This window comes from Propithecus coquereli, unplaced genomic scaffold, assembly GCF_000956105.1.
Source record: "Propithecus coquereli isolate 6110/MARCELLA unplaced genomic scaffold, Pcoq_1.0 Scaffold49, whole genome shotgun sequence".
Lineage (NCBI taxonomy): Eukaryota > Metazoa > Chordata > Mammalia > Primates > Indriidae > Propithecus > Propithecus coquereli.
Window position 1 is genome coordinate 79,764 of NW_012150729.1, and position 17,201 is coordinate 96,964.

The 17,201-nt window shown below is 41.9% G+C and overlaps 1 protein-coding gene across 2 annotated transcripts in view; it reads left to right on the plus strand.

Moving 5' to 3' along the window:
- The first annotated feature begins 10,375 nt into the window (after positions 1–10,375).
- The window catches only part of TANC1 (tetratricopeptide repeat, ankyrin repeat and coiled-coil containing 1), a 226,127-nt gene continuing 219,301 nt past the window's right edge, over positions 10,376–17,201 (plus strand). For both annotated transcript variants that reach the window (XM_012655855.1, XM_012655856.1), the window contains exon 1: positions 10,376–10,519. The gene's annotated coding sequence lies outside the window, so the exon portion shown is untranslated. The remainder of the gene's footprint in view (positions 10,520–17,201) is intronic.

Here is a 17,201-nt window from a genome sequence, read left to right on the forward strand (position 1 = left end):
TCATGTTGGCCTTGCCAACACCTTGACTTTGGACTTCTGGCCTCCAGAATTGTGAGAAAATAAATTTCTGTTGTTTTAAGCCACCCAGTTTGTGGCAATTTGTTGTAGCAAACACAGGAAACTAATACAAACATTATACAATTTCACTATTGTTAAAAACTACTTTTTCTTTATTTCATTTGTAGTATTCAAAGTCCTTATACATTAGAAGGGGAAAAGGTCACACAAATATGGCCATTAGATAATTGGGTTTCAGATGCTTTTTTACTTGTATCCATCTCTCATTTATTATTTGTTCCTACCTTTTTTTAGGTGACATTTATTACAAATTGTTCTTGTTCTGTTCTTTCTGTTTCATTTTGCTGATGGCTCTAATAAACCTTATAATTAGGCCTCTGTGTCATTCATGTTCAGGGGAAAAAAACTCTATTAGCTTCTTATTGAGCCAAGACTCTTACAATTAATTTAACTTTGTCTATCTGTTTTTTCCTCCCAATCCTTCTTTTTTAATTTTTAATCCATCTATTATCCTATTTTCTTCCCTTTCTTTTACTTCCTGTTGTACCAGTGATTCCTGGCCTGTTTTTTTTTAATTGTGGTTAAAAAAAAAAACAAACCCACATAACTTTTTTTTTTTTTAAACCATCAAAGAGCCCCTTGATTATTTTCCCTCATATTTTTGTCTGCAAGCCATATTTGCCAGTCGTGGTGGATATTTGATGGCCCCTCAACTGAATCCAAACTTCACAGAACAAATTCCTTTATTAGGAGGATTTGTTCTGTAAAAATTGGATTCAGTTAAAAGGCCACACTCTACTGGGAGGCCAAGGTGGGAAGATCACCTGAGCTCAGGAGTTTGAGACCAGCCTGAGCAAGAGCAAGACCCCATCTCTAATAAAATTAGAAAAAATTAGCTGAGCAGTAGTTTTTCGTGCCTATAGTCCCAGCTACTTGGGAGGCTGAGGCAGGAGGATCCCTTGAGCCCAGGAGTTTGAGGTCGCAGTGAGCCACAATGACACCACTGCACTCTAGCCAGGGCAACAGAGTGAGACTCTGTCTCAAAAAAAAGAAAAAAAAAAAAAGCCGTACTCAAGGATCCAGAAGGCCACATGTAGCCCTAAGGCCTCAGGTTCCCCACCCAGCAGGACCCCAACCACCCTCTGTCATTGGTTTGGAAGTAGACATTCTATCTGATGGTCATTCTATCTCAGATGGTCCAATCAGGGTGAATTTCAGGACTTTTGCTTAGCATGTTGGGACGGAAATGTGTGTTCTCTCCTATTGGACATAAAGAGGAATCACACAGCCCAGCTGCAGTTTCCAGCCATATCACATTCACAGGGGGGATCAGCATTAGGATGAAGGATGGAGGTAACATTGTACACAGCTGAGCAGGGGATGGAAGGAAAATGAATCCTTGATGGCCTTGTTGAATTGCTGGATCATCCAATTTTGAAGCTTCCTCTACCTACGATCTTGCCACTTAAGTGAGCCAATAACACTCTGTTATTGGTTAAGCCCATATGAGCTGAGTTTTCTCTGACTGTACCCTTAACTGGAATATCAAGGAATAATTACTTAGTCTTTTTATTAAGATATGCAAATTTGAGCTTTTGATAGAGCATTGTAATATTTGTTACTATTTATTATCTATTATGTGCCATTACATTGCAAAGTGGTTAAAATCATTGTCATTAAAAGTATGTTAGTGGGCTGGGCGCGGTGGCTCACGCCTGTAATCCTAGCACTGTGGGAGGCCGAGGCGAGTGGATTGTTTGAGCTCAGGAGTTCGAAACCAGCCTGAGCAAGAGCGAGACCCCGTCTCTACTAAAAATAGAAAGAAATTAATCAGACAACTAAAAATATAGAAAAAATTAGCCGGGCATGGTGGCGCATGCCTGTAGTCCCAGCTGCTCGGGAGGCTGAGGCAGGAGGATCACTTGAGCCCAGGAGTTTGAGGTTGCTGTGAGCTAGGCTGACGCCACAGCACTCTAGCCCGGGCAACAGAGTGAGACTCTGTCTCAAAAAAAAAAAAAAAAGAAGTATGTTAGTGGCTGAGGGAGGGAGAAAGGCACAGAAGGATACACAGAAGCCGCACATTACCGTCACCAACTTTAAACTTAATAGCAGATGCTCTCATTCTTAAAATGTCCTTTAGCCACCACACTGCAGGGAACTTCTTGGGGAAGGGAAATGTCCTTCGTACACATAGCCTCCTACCTTCCACTATCTTGCAGTTTCCCCTTACTTCCTCTCCTTACAAATTCTTCTGCTTGTCACAGGCAGAGCAGTTTGGCCCTTGTCTCTGATACCTCGCCACTTAACTCTCACTTTCTACCCCAATAAATATTTTCCCAGTAAAAACATCTTTACTTTCTGGGGGGGAAGTCTGGTGCCAACTATTAAGATAACAGTTTCACCTTGGGTGGCAAAGAGGTTAAATCGCTTTGCCAAGGGCTCATAGCTAAGAGAGAGAACTGGGCTGTGGGTGCAAGTCTGTCCATTTCTAAAGCACCAAGGTCTTTTTATTACACCACGGCAATGCTCAGCAAGAGCATTAAAGGATGCCGTGTGACTTCCAAGTCTAGATTGGAAAAGGCCATGCACCTTTTTTTCTTTTCTTTTTTTGTTCTTTTTCTTCAGTTGAGAAGTCTGCAGTTAAGGGCCATGCAGCTTTTGCTGCTGTTCTTGGAAACTCACTCTGGGAGCCCTCTGCTGCCATGTAAGAGATTTGACTATGCTGAAACCACCATGTGGTGAAACCACATGGAGACAGATAGAGATGCCCAAGGAGCCCCAGCAACTCTGGCTCCTGGCTGTTTGAGTCTTCCCAGTCCAGGCACCAGACCCCAGCCCAGCCATATTCTGACTGCAACTTCATGAGAGACCCTAAGTGAAAACTGCCTAGCTGAGCCCAGTCAAACCCTAGATTTGTGAGCAAAATAAATCATCATTATTGCATGAAGTCCCTGAGTTTGGGGTGGTTCATTATATGGCAATAGATAACTTGGAAAAAATGCACAGTTTGTATTTATTAAATCATGAAACATATTCCTTATCCTTATGGAGCTCACATTCTAGTGGAAAAAAGTTGTCAGATTATGATCAGCTTTTAAGCTACTCTGCCATTTGGTCATCAGAATTATTTATTGTACAGATCTCCATTCTTCTCAAGGGCCTCTGGATGTTATGTTTTAATCAATATCTGGAGACGATCTTGCTTTTGATATATTTGTCATTCTAAGTGATGATACACAGGACTCTTTTTTAAGTCAATTTTTCCTATTATTATTTTGGCTTCCAGCTTGCTGAGTGGTTTTTTTTTTTTGTCATCTGATTTTTTTTAAACTAAAATTTTTATTTTAAGATTATTATTGATGCACATGCAGTTATAAGAAGTAATATGGAGAGCTCCCGTACCTTTTACCCAGTTTATCCCAAATGGTAACATCTTGCAAAAGTATAGTATACTGTCACAAGGATATTGACAGGTGTACAGTCCAGAAACGTTTCCATCACTACGAGGATCCTTCCAGTTGCCCTTTTATAGCCACACCTGCCTCCCTGCCCCTTACATGGTCCCTGACTCTGGCAACCACTAATCTGTCTTCCATTTCTATAATTTTATCATTTCAAGAAAGTTATTTAAATGGATCATACAGTATGTAACCTTTTGGAATTGGTTTTTTTTCATTCAGTATAATCCCTGGAGATTCATACGAGTTGTACACATCGATAGTTCAGTCCTTTTTCTTGCTGAGTAGTATTCCATGGTATGGATATGTCACAGTTTGTTTGACCTCATTCATCTGTTGAAGGACATCTGGGTTGTTTCAAGGATAAATGCCCAGGATAAATGCAATTGCTGGGTCATTTGGTAATTTCATGCTTAATTTTTTTTTTTTTTTTTTTTTTTTACAAAACTCCTAAACCATTTCCCAGAGAGGCTATATCATTTTATACTCCTACTAGCAACGTATAAATGATCTAATTTCTCTGCATGCCACCTGATTTTGAATAAATTAAATATAGTTTCTCAAATAAATACATTATCCGTTTTTTTTGTTTTGTTTTGTTTTTCTGATTGCAGGTACCAATTCTTTGTCCAAGAAGATTTAGGCCTCTGACATTCTGGTTGAATCAGGAGGGTAGGATGGGGGCATGGTGATTTAGAAAGAAGATGAAGAATCTAAGGGGACACCGTCTAATTTTAACCCTCAGTGATTGCTGTCTTATTTTGGGTTCCTGACATCTTGTTTTAACCTGTTTCTATTGTAATTGTATCAGTAATCTCTTTCCCTTCAGGTGATCTTTTCAAAGGCACTGAAAACCTTAAAGAGTTGAGAGGCAATAGATTAGCTGTGAAAGCAAAAGGAGTTTTAGGAAGAGCTTTGAAATCACTGAAAGGTAACAGGGCTTTAGCTACAGCTCACTAAGTACTCAAATAAATCTTTACTAAGTAGCTGGCTTTTAGAGCAAATGCTCTAGGTAAGGGGTGACTTCTCTAATGAAGCTTGGTAGTTTAATTTCTCCTGATAATTACACAGTGCCCTATTTTCTCTCAGGCAGACATGACTCCCGCTAAAGCCATTGAAACATTTAGACATGGCACTCAAAAAAGATATAGAGGAGCTAAGTTTTATATTTAAATAGTTTCTGCCCTAAATCTAAAATGTTCGGATCTTTAATAGGCTGTTAGGTAGACAGATTTTCTAACTATTGTATTAAAATCCTAAAACTAGTTTAAAAAATAGTCCTCTAAATGCATGAATCCTGTTCTATGCACCTTTTGGCTTGAAAGTTATTGTGGTCTATTCTAAGCGACCCTTTACTGGACAAACCTCTCCAGTTCTATCAAATTGATTATTTTCATCATCAAAAATATCAACATAGCGCTCACCTCTGCAGCAAATATACTAAAATTGGAGTGATACAGAGAAGATTAGCATGGCCCTTCTGCAAGGATGACACACAAATTTGTGAAATATTCCATATTTAAATAAATTAATAAAAAAGGAATATATTCCTTATCCATTTCTGGATTAGGTTGTCTGATCATTGAGGGAGAAGCTACAGACTGATTTTTAAACAAAACCAAAGTTTCCATTTTGGCTAGGCTCTCCATATTTATGTCCCTCTCAGCCCTCACTCCCTTTAAACCAAATCTTTTGACAAGTGCTGTTCTCTCATTTTCATTTCTTCAAATAAAAGTGCAACTGCAAAGCAGTCTTGATTAGTGTTTGGATTGACAAAAATATTTGTAGGGGTTCAAGTTTATAATTTCATTAGTGTTTATCAGTGCTATTTCACAGAATTGAAAAGATTGCCACTAATTAATAATATAAATAAGATTGTAGTGGCACTTGCAAAGAATCTCAGTAAGAATTTTTTAAAGGAAATATTTCCTTTACAATTAATATATTATGTAATTAAGAATTTCTATGTTGGTTTGCATAGTGAGATATGCCTGTATTGTATACATACTATAATTTTTTCCCTTTAACACTAACACAGGACAAAAATATATCTCTGTAAATTGCTCTTGTGACTGCTACTGTTTGAGACAAGAACTGCCAATTTACCCCCAGATGAGTCTCTGAGAGCTTAATTGGAGTTATTACCTACCACTAAATCATCTTGAAATCACTTTTCCTCAAGAGTGCAAATGTAGGCATTCTGGACTGCTCTGGTTGAACCTTTAGGTTGTTATTCAAACCAAAGTGGTTCCAAGAAAAACAGTTCATTGTCTGTTAAATAAAAATGAACTTTAGTAGAGCATTTTCGAATTTATTAAGTGGTTTTCACCTTTCTTCGTTTTTTTTTTTTTTTTTTTTTGGAGATAGGGCTAGAGTGCCGTGGCGTCAGCCTAGCTCACAGCAACCTCAAGCTCCTGGGCTCAAGGGATCCTCCTGCCTCAGCCTCCCGAGTAGCTGGGACTAGAGACACGTGCCACCGTGCCCGGCTAATTTTTTCTATATATTTTTAGTTGTCCAGATAATTTCTTTCTATTTTTTTAGTAGAGATGGAGTCTCGCTCTTGTTCAGGCTGGTCTCGAACTGTCCTCCTGCCTCAGCCTCCCAGAGTGCTGGGATTACAGGTGTGAGCCACCGCGCCCAGCCGCCACCTTTCTTTGTTTAATGTTCCTAACAAACCTGTGAGGCTGGGATTCTACATATCCTCCTCACTTCATAGATCAGGAACCTGAGGCTCAAAAAGACCAGATGAATTGCCAGTAATCACAAACAATAAGTGACAAAGTCAGAACTGGCATCTAGATATTATGACTTCATTGCCAGTGCCGTTTCTTGCACACCTTGCTGAAGAGAGGGACGTGACACTCCCAAGGTGGAGAATATTAAAATGCATCTGTTGTACTCAAAGTTAACATCACATTTCTTTTTAAACTATCTTAACCAGACTCACTGACATTTCTCAAAGGGATTACTACCAGATTGCATTACCTTACCCTTCCTGAACAAGGGACATTCCTGGTTCCCCCTATAGGACATTTCTACCGTCATAAGATTGGGCTAAATCTATATTGAAAATATTAGTCAGATGACTTTGCATATTCCCATATTCTTATAAGGAAATGTGAACCTTGGAATCTATCTCCCTGCTTCTTCACTCAGGGGACTCCTTGTCGCTTTAAATAATTAACTGCCTACCATGTATTGGATGAGTTTCTGCAATATTGCCAGGCCATGTGCTAGACCTGTGGAGGGGTTTATATGTCCCACGACTTCTTTGATTTAACTGGCTGGCTAACAGTGTACAGTTATGGCTTTCCATATCCCTGGATGAATGTCTGCCGTTAGCCCACATCTGACCATGGTGTTGGTACACGTGTGTGACCACGGGTCATTACACATGCCCGGACAGCATGGAGGTATGTAATTTCATTGCTTTTCCCAGCTAATTTCTAACTACAACCAATGTATTTTATTATTCCCCACATCTTTAAAAATTCTTTTCTTTCCCAAAATGTTAAAAAAGGAGAGGAAGAATGAATGGACCAAAGGAGAATGTATTCTATAAACATTAAAAGATACCCCAAAGAAGAAAAAAAGTGTGTGCTGAATTGTTTTGTCTGGATTTTCTTAAATTTTGCCTTAAAAATTGCCTTACATTTTTTTTTGAGTCCTGTCTCGGTTTTTGTATGTAATTACTATACTGTTTTAAACATTTCACTTCTCACTATGTATTCTATACTACATATACCATAATAAATACTGGCTATGATCTTAACTTAGGCTTGGTTTAAAATAGAAGTACTTATGAACCCGAGCAAGGGAAAAAAGCATACTAACACTCACAAGGCACATTGTTTTCTCATGCCTTCCTCAGCCTATTGCCCTGGGCAGTAAATTGTATGGTAAAATAACCAGTTTATTATTTGTCGTTTCTTTCACTCTGCTGAAAAAAGCTACACTGCTGGCAAACTGACAGAAAATTTAAAAATGGAATCCAATATATCGTATGTATGTTTGGGGAATGTGTGCACCATATAATATTCATGCGATATATATTTCTCTTTTAATTTTTTTCCAGTTGGTATCAACAGAAATGTGATGAATGAGCTTTTAAACTGAATGGGATGAGCAGAGATACCCCCAGAAAAGCCAGAGCTATTCTTGCTCTCTCCTTCTCGTAAAAATACAAACCATCACTGAACGACTAACTAAAAGCCCTTTTATTTTTTAAGGGAAAAGTAGATTTTTAAACAAGTATTAAAATTCATTTTTTGAACTTGTGCTCAGCTAATACTTCACATATTAAGATGCTAAGAAAATTGTCATATTTTTTCTTGTGAAACTGGTCGTAATGGAAGCCTCCCTTTTTTTTCCTTACCCTTGAATTTTTTTTACTCTTGTGTTTTTGGCCTTGTCTTTTATAAAATGTACTGTTCTCACCCACAGCTTAAGACAGCTTTGATGTCCTTAGTACAGCATACTCTATGTAATGTTAGCTGTTTAAAGCTGGAGATCAGATTGTGCATATAACATATGTAGTTCGGATTATATAAACACTACAGGAAGAAGGGGAGACAGGGCCCTTTTGTGTGCAAATTTCAGATTGCTAGCTGTATGCCTGTTTAGAATGTTAAACACTCCTAACTAGGCAGTGATGAAGTTACTTCTTTAGTGACTGTGACTTCTGAAACTACAAAGACAAAATTTTTTCAACTAAAAATAATTTAAAGTTGATGACAGTAATTAACATATTTATGTGATTTTCTACTTGCTACTTAGGGAGCTTTGAGGGTAGAGGGAAAAAAAAATTCATTGCCTTCAAAGCCCAATTTAACTAAGCAATTTCATCAAAAATTTGGAAATATAGCTGAGAAGAGCCAAAGACAGAAGAATGTGAGAGACAAATGATAAATTTCAACCATTATACATTTCACTCATTATAATGAATCTGGAGCAGGAAACTGCTCTCTCATCCCCCTAAAAATACAAACAAACCATCACCAAAGAACTAACTAAAAGCACTTTTATTTTTTAAGGGAAAAGTAGATTTTTAAAAAAGTATTAAAATTCAGTTTTGAACTTGTGCTCAGCTAATACTTCACATATTAAGATGCTTAGAAAATTTTCATAATTTTTTCTTGCAAAACTGGTCTTAATGGAAGCCTTCCTTTTTTCCCCTCACCCTTGGATTTCCTTAGGACTATTTCTCATATATTACTATTTCAGATTAGTTAGACTACCATGGAGTTTTGTCTTTTGTTTGTGTGATTCTTTTATCATTAAGGTTGCAGTCTGGTTTTTTCATCTGCTGTTGAAAGATTGGTAACTTTTATGCATTTCAAGAGAAATTAATAACATAAAACATATTACCATATTTTTCAGCAATAAACATTTCAGAATGGAGAAAGAAGTCAATAGCTTTTCTGGTTTAATACGTTTGTATTTTATTTTAAATATTCATATCCTGCCTTGTTTCAGGAACACTTCAAGGCTGCTGATACGTTTACTGCTCCAATATCAACACAATACTAATAATCAGGCTTTTGAATCTGTGGGTGAAATACCCAGCACATTTCAGTCGTTTTTAATCTATGAAGAGAGATTGGCATTTTGCTTCCAGTCCCTTTCCATAGAACTTTAAATATGGACACCCCTCCTGCCGGTATCTTTATATTGGAAAGCTCTGCGTGAGGTTGAAGTTTTTATGGGGAAATTTGTTTAAAACACAGTTGTCTTTAAAGGCAAGTTTGCCACAGCAAGGTTAGGGGTTGCCAATAAATCCATTTATAGCAACTTCTGTATTCTCTGCTCCAGACACACCAATGGGGTGACCCGTGCACAATTCCCGCTGGCCACACAAGGCAGCAGCAGTTCTAGTTAATCCTTCCATGACGAAGGCTGGCCTAGAGGGTTTTGGATATGAAGTGGGCTGAGTCCCCTAGACCGCTTTGGCTGCCTGGGACTCCTGGGAGGATCTAGAGAACCCAGGATTCCCGAATCGCCAGGGCCTAACCTGGCTTTTGCTCTGCTGAGGAATAACAAAACATTTTGGGAACTCAAGAGTTTAATTTACTGCCACCAACCGACATAATAATAGCATCTTTGTGTATTTTCCTCCTCTCCCCGCCATGCCTCCCTCCTCCCGCCGAAAGAAGCACGACGCCGGCCCTCCGTGGATGTAGCGCAGACAGTACCGGCCAGCTGGGAGGGGTCAGAGCAGGCTACAGACCCGGGCCCCAGGGACGCCCAGTCAATCAATTGTCCCTGAACGTCCCTAATTCGCTTTCAGAGAAGAACAAGGCTCAGCCAGGGAGATGCTTTCTTACACCTTTCCTCTCCCTTAGCTCATTCTGGCCCCAGAAAGTGAGGGTGTTTGAGTGTGTTCGTATTTCTGTGTATGTATGTGTAGTTAACTGAGGCAGAGAAAATCCAAGAAAGCCACACAAGCCACCCTAAAGCATCCACGGAAACTCCAGCTCGGCTAATTGCTCCCATATGTCCTCCTTGGTTGTTTTTAAAAAGTAGTGCGGAGGGTCACTTTACTGATGTTAAAGAGGCTGCAAAAAAGACTATCGCCCATGTCACTCCGGTCCCGGAGGGGTCCAGGGGTAGCGCCCGGGGACCACCCCCTCGAGGGAAGCCGGGGTGCCCCCCGCCGGGACCAGGCCCTGAAAGAAGGGGCGGGGAGGCGCCGCACCCGCGCCCCGCGGAAAGTTCGCGCGCCGCGCCACAGCGCGTCCCTGGAGCTGCGGCAGCCGCGGGCGGGGAGGGGCGCGGGAGGCGCGGCCGGGGCGGGCGCGCGAGAGGAAGGTGCCTTCGGGAACACGCGCAAGGGCGGGGATTCGCGCTGCCAATGAGGCCCGGCTGTGGGCCGAGTGAGGCGGGGGGACGGGCCGGAGAGCAGCCCTCGCTGTGGCAGCTGCGGGAGCGGCTGCCGCCTCGGGAGCGGGAGGAGAGGCAGCCGCGGAGCGCCGAGCCGGCCGCGCCCCGAGGCCGGGCCCTGGGGGTGGAGAACCGCGCAGAGGAGCTGGAAACTTTCCCTGCAGGTAAGTCCCGCCGCCTGGGCGCCGCCGCGGACCTCCGAACGTCCGGGGCTGGGGCAGCTGCCGGCGAGCAGAGAGGAAGAGAGGGTCCCGAAGAGGAGGAGAGGGTGTCCGGGGAGAGGAGAAAGGCGTGTGGGAAAGTTTCTGGCGCCCCCTCCCCCCTTCGGGAGCTTTCCGGGCATAGGCACAGACATGTTGGGCGCCCCGGGCCTTCGTCTCGGCGTTTCTGGGAAGTCCGCACTTTCCCTGCGCGGTTTCCTCTGCGTCCGACCGCGCCGGGCTCCAGCGGAGCCGGGGTAGGGGAAACCGGGAACACGCGGGGCACGCTGGAGTTTCGGGACCACCCCCGCCCGGCGCGTCTGCTCGCCCCCTTTCCCGCTTCCTCTGTAGCCCTCGGGCTTGGCAAAGGCCTGGGCTGCGCCTGGTACCTGGGGCGGGGGAGAGGCGCGCCTGGCACCACGGGGTCCAGGGCGCCCCCGGAGTGTCGGAGTGCGCAGTTCGCGGAGTTGCCGAGCGAACTTAAGCCGGTGTGGAGTAGGGTGGCGGGTGGGAGTCGTATTGCCCCAGTCTGGGCTGAAAGTCTATTACTTCGCTTCCAAGAACGCTGCGATTAGCATATCCACGCTCTTTGGGTGGGGAGCGGGATGAGTTAGAATTAGACATTGAGGACTTTGGGGGGGGGCTGAGAAAAACCAGAGTTATGTCAAGATTGTGAGCCCCTTGTTCTTGGATGCAGAGTGGTCACTTTTGGGGGACTGTGTCAGGGCTCACGTTCTCCCTGGAGGACTTTGGGATGAGGACACGCAGCATTGGGATTGTGGGGGGCTCCCGGCTTTGGCGCAGCGGCTTTTCAGAACGGCTGGCTGAGAAGGAAACCCCAGGTATTGTGTAGCATGTTTGCAGGCAGAAAGGTCTCTGAACCGGGATTCTCAAAACTAACTTATCGTGTAAGGCTCCGGGAGGAAATGCGGCGATGGCCAGGTAGAAATGCGGCACCGCGGCGAGGGGCGGAGGACTCCGGGCTCGGCGACAGTCTTCTCCCTGCCCGCTTCGGCCCACTCTTGGCAGCCCCAGATCCCTGTGCCTCAGGTGATAGGACTGTTCTCAGCGCTTCTCCCTGCTGGAGTCAACTCGGGGAAGTGAGGAGGGCACCTTCATCTTGAACTTGACCCTGGGAGGGAGCAGCGTCATTCTGACGGGTTACAAAGTAAAGGGAAGCTGAATCTTAACGTGGGATGGACCTCAAACGCTGGCGCAGAAAGAGGCTCCTGGTTCAGAATCATTGAGGAAAGGGCTCTGGAAAGATCCCTAGCTCTGGAAATGCCAGACGCACCAGACTGCAGAAGTTAATATATGTTTGGTGGGGGTGGGAGAGGAAAGGAGAAACCTGGTTAGTTGGCACAGAGGGTTGGTATTTCTGTAGTGGAAATGAAAGGAGTTTGCATCACCAGATCCGCTACTCTTTTTTTTTTTCTTTCCTGGGTCATCTGTTTTTCCTGCCAGGTTGGCACTCCTGGGACGGGGAGGGGGGAAGGAGAAGAAAGCAGTTGTGAAGCTTCTCTGGCCAGCCTGGAGGTATTTCAGATCTGCCACTAGGAAGATTCCTGAATTTGAACAGCTGCTTCTTGATTGCTGGGAATGAAAGAATTTATGAGTGGCTGAGAGGTGTTCATTATAGTAGTAGTCTGAATGTTTTACTCATCTAAACTGCTTAAAGACCACACAAGGAATCTTCCCTAGAGTATGCCAGTTTTTGCAGTTTGTGTCAGCCAGAATGCTTGGTGGGTATCAGTCAAAAAGCATCATAAATATATCCTGGCTGCTTTAAAATGAAAAGTATATGGGAGTAAAGTAAGTATGGTATCTGATATCCTTCAGGACTTCCTCCTTGGGTTGTTCTTGTTACCTGCCAAGTGAACTTGGTCCAGGCTTCCAGACTGTTGTGATTTGACAATACGGGATGGGAAATAATGTCACTTCTTTTAGTGGAGGCAGGAAAGCCCAGAAATAAATTTAAGGCCACTTTTCATGACCCTGTCTTGCAATTGTGGTGCCACAAATTTAACTTTTTGGCACCAAGCTTTTTTGTTTCCAAGTTTTGCTGGAACTTGGAAGCAATGATTTTCCTGCTTTCTTGGTTTAACCACCAGAATGTCCAAATTATCATAATTTATGTCCATAGTGGAGCTAAAATGTAACTATTCATAGTTAGCCTTTTTGTGCTTCCCATAACAGCCTGTAGAAAAAAGAACATTTTGTCTTTTTAACCACACACAATTTATTTGGTGCCATAGTAGGTTTTTGATACTGGGTGATTGAGGGCAGAATTTTAGAGACAATGGCATTGTCTTGATTAAATTGTCCATTTTTAGGCAACATTCTCTTCTGAGTTGGCTGTTAATTCTTTATCTTCCTGAGAACATTAAAACCAGTATCCTGTGCTAGTAGAGCTGTAATCCATATTATAATGACTCCTGCCAGCATAGGTGGAGGTTAATAATGGTAGATATGTTGATGTTTCCGTTACACATTTCTAACCCAGTTGTGAAGATTTTGTCTCCCTTGGGTTGAGAATAGGGTTGAGAGTCTTATAGATAAAAAAAATGGCTTTATTTTTATCTTTCTGATAAAAAGTTTAGTTTAACTTCTAAGTTACAGTAATACATTTACAGAAGCAAAATAAAGCACCGTGCTTATATGTTTTTGCGAAGGGGAGAGATGGGGTTTTAGTCCCTAGAATAGCTTTGTTTTGAAATGCATATTTCAGTGGAAAAACTAGGACCCCAGGCTCTTAAGCCTTTCTGGGCCTTGGTTTTCTCATCCTTATCATCCCTAAAATGGGATTGTCTTGCAACCCTAAAGTTCTGTGATTCTCCAGGAGTTTGAGAAATGTAGGAAATCTGGGGCCAGTGCTGTAATATTAGAACAGTGCTATGGGGTTTATAGACAGTTTTACTTGCATGTTTTATCCCTGAACCCTAACCGAGGCCTGGGATGTTAGATAAGTTAGGCCAGTGTCATCCATAAATAGCAGAGTTGAACTTGAACCTATATCTTCTGATTCTCCCTATTCCCTTCTCCATACCTCTCTTTGTCCATGGAGTCACTTGTGCATTGGCTGAAACCTGACATACAGACTAATGTTAATATGTGGTAATTTCTCACAGTATTTTATTTATAAGTTATTTTGGTTTGAGAACCCCAGGGTTAATATCTGTGCTTTGATTTCAGGGATTAAAAACAGTTCACTAATAATGGTAATAAAACTTTCTCCCCAAGAGAGTATCAGAAAGTCACATACCTCAAACTAATTATTTGTTTGTTTTCAACTTCTTTTTATTAAGTAGGCTTCAAGATCTAATGTGATTTATAATCCAGACTGGTAACCCAGACAGCATTCTTAAGGAAATCACTTCTCAAATCTGTACCTCTTTTTAAAAATAATAAATGAACATAGCATTTGCCTTTCATGTTGGTATCTCTTAGCCTCATTACAAAACCTAGATGAATATTCCTTTTCTGGTGCCATCATTCTTGGGCTTTTTCTACTGATGACTGGATGAGTCTGATTTTGCAGCACTTTGTGTGCTAAATAAATCCTTCCCTTATGCTATTGGTTTAACGGTAAAGAAGTAGTAGATTACAGGTGACCCATTTTCACTGTGTCTCTAAATGTTTGTACTGTGTCCTGCTTGTCTAGTTAGGAGCACTCTGCAGCTTGATGTTCATCTGGAAGCTGGTATGGATATCTTTAACAGGTTCTGAAATGAGATTACATGCTAGCTCTTGTATGTCTGAGCAGCTTGTGTATCTTCAGCTTTTTAAACTTGTTCTCAGAGGAATGTCTTTCCAAAATATTAGACAGTGGAGTTGAAACCTCAGAAAGCATATATCAATCAGAACTCATTGATAGGTTCCCATTACTGGGAAGGAGGTGTGGGATGAGTCTGAAATTGTTGCCATTTGCATGGTTGAGAGGAGAAGGGAGCATCATGAAACAGTATTTGCTAATGAAGGTAGGAGACTTTGTTATCAGTGTACCAGAAAGGGATGAGAGCAGCAAGGTGCAAGAATGGCTGTTGGTTTTTTTCTTATAAGAATGGATTTTGAATGATAGAGGACTTTTGATAAAGAAGGCTTTCAGGAAACATTATCTTGTGGAGAGTGAAAGGGGTTCTCTTGGTTTGGTTTGGCTTTGTTGCTGATGGAGGTTGCTCTTCTAGGCTAGGTGTTGTCTTTAGGGGCTCTTGCAGATGTGTGTGATAAAGAAGAATGTTCTGGAAAGAAGAGCTTCATAGGCATGTCAAGGACCAGAAAAATGTTACAGAGGGATGACATAGTCCCTGGATTTTAGCACAGATTTTGCCACTAACTTGAAGGAATTTGTTAGTAAAAATCTTCTATCTGCAGTTGTGGATAGATGTGAACGCAGTAAGTACAGCCACATAGCCTAGAGCCACAGTGACTCAGCCCCTTCTCTGCTCCACCCCAGCACACCTAGGGCTACACACCTATCATGAACAGCTGCTTGTTACCTCTGTGGGTGGGAGGTGGGGGCTGGAGGGTGGAGAAGTCTCTAAGAAATGCTCGGCTGTGACTTTTGGGTGTATTTATGTATATACTCATGCAAAAATAGGATCCTATAGTACACGTGCTTTTGAGGAAATGTAAACCTCACAGCAAGAAACTGCCTTTTTGATCTTAGTTCCAATTTGGGAGAACCTTGGAGAGAATCCAGATTGGCCTGATGCCCACCAAGGGAGAGTTATGCGATGAGACCCATAAGATGGGACTGTGGGGAGACACAGTACCCCACAAAGAAGGAGGTTATTGTTAATGGAAGAGGGAGGGAGCTGGGTAAACAAAAAGAGCCAATGCAGTATGTTTCCAGAAGTAGGATTGCTGGTCATAGCAACATACCACTATGGCAAAGGATATGAACATTTTTAATGTTCTTGTGATGTATACCCCTGTAGTCTTGAGAGCAATGGACTTGTCCACATTCTGTGAGGCTCTGAGTTGCTGTGCACACAGGCTCTTGCGTAAGGGGGTATTGAATTACTGCTAAAAACTTAAGAGTTGGTCATTATTCCCATGTAACCCATTATACTTCCCTCTCTCTGCCATGCTTTGTTCTAAATTACTTGGGATTAGTAACATCAATTATTAATATTTATTGAGTGCTTGCTGACTCTGAACTAGATGTTTGAATTTTAAAAATCTGTGGAAATGAAACAATATGGTTCTTCCCACCCCTCCACCATTCTACATACATAGAATGCTATGGCAGGGATATTTGGTTGCTAGTACAACAGCATTTTAGGTCTGGTCTCCCTTGTTTCTTGTGGCTTAAGTCAACAACTGCTCATTTGCTTGGGATTCAGAAATTGGAGTCAGGCTCAGTGTGGATGGTTCTTCTGCCTGTGTCTAGGCTCACTCCTGTTCTGGTGGTTATGTGATTCATTGGGGATTGCTGTAATAATTTATAACATTACAGTCATTTCTTGGTACTTGTGGGGAATTTGTCTCAGGGCACCCATGGATACCAAAATTCTCAGACACTCAAGTCCCTTGTATAAAATAGTGTAGTATTTGCATATAACCTATCCAATACTCCTATATATTTTAAATCATCTCTAGATTACTTATATTACCTAATACAATGTAAATGCTATATAAATGTTATATTCTGTTTTTTATTTTATTATTTTTATTGTCATATTGTTATTTTTTGTTGTTTTTTATCTTCAAACCGTGGTTGGTTGAATCTGTGGATATGGAAGCAGAGGCCAGGTATAGAGGATCAACTGTACTTAGTACCATAATTCTGCTTTTGAATGGTTTTCCATTGTTCATGTATTTAAGGGTAAGCTGGATGTGTCCCCTACCCCAGGGAATGAATCTTGATTAAGCCAAGTTAGGTTTAGTAATAACCATACTTGTTGCCAGTGACTGGTTAATGAGTAGGTATGTGATACCTAGCGGGTCCTGCTGTATTTGAAACATAAGGTGGTCAGCACAAGAGAACAAGTTGCACAGAGTGTGAAGATTGAGGTGCCTAAGACCACAGTGACTTTTTTGAGCTGCTAAATTAACCAACCCTACAACCACTGTGACTCAGAACTTCTTGGGTGAGAAAAAGCATTTTCATTATTGTTGCAGACAGTGATCTCCAAAGTAGAGTGTGCTAGATCACCCAATATGGAAGGGAAGAAAATGTTAGAATGTCAGAAAAAAATTAAGGCTTGGGTTGACACTGGTTGGTATATATAGTCTCTTGTCAATTTAAGTTATAGGTGGTCGCCTGAGGGAAAGTGGACATTGTACAACCTGCTAGAATTAACAGCAGTACCCTCATTCTCACTTTTGGTGAACTCTATCCATATCAATGGATTTATATAGTATAATATCCAATTTTAACTAAACTGACCCCACAAAATGGGCAAGTGGTTTGAAAAGTTTTCTTGCAGAGAAAGTGTAGAGTAATGATAATGATGTAAGTATACAGGAACAAGTAAATGTTACGAGGTTAGAAAATGACTTTTAGGCCGGGTGCCGTGGCTCACGCCTGTAATCCTAGCTCTCTGGGAGGCTGAGGAGGGCGGATTGTTTGAGCTCAGGAGTTCGAAACCAGCCTGAGCAAGAGCGAGACCCCGTCTCTACTAAAATTAGAAAGAAATTAATT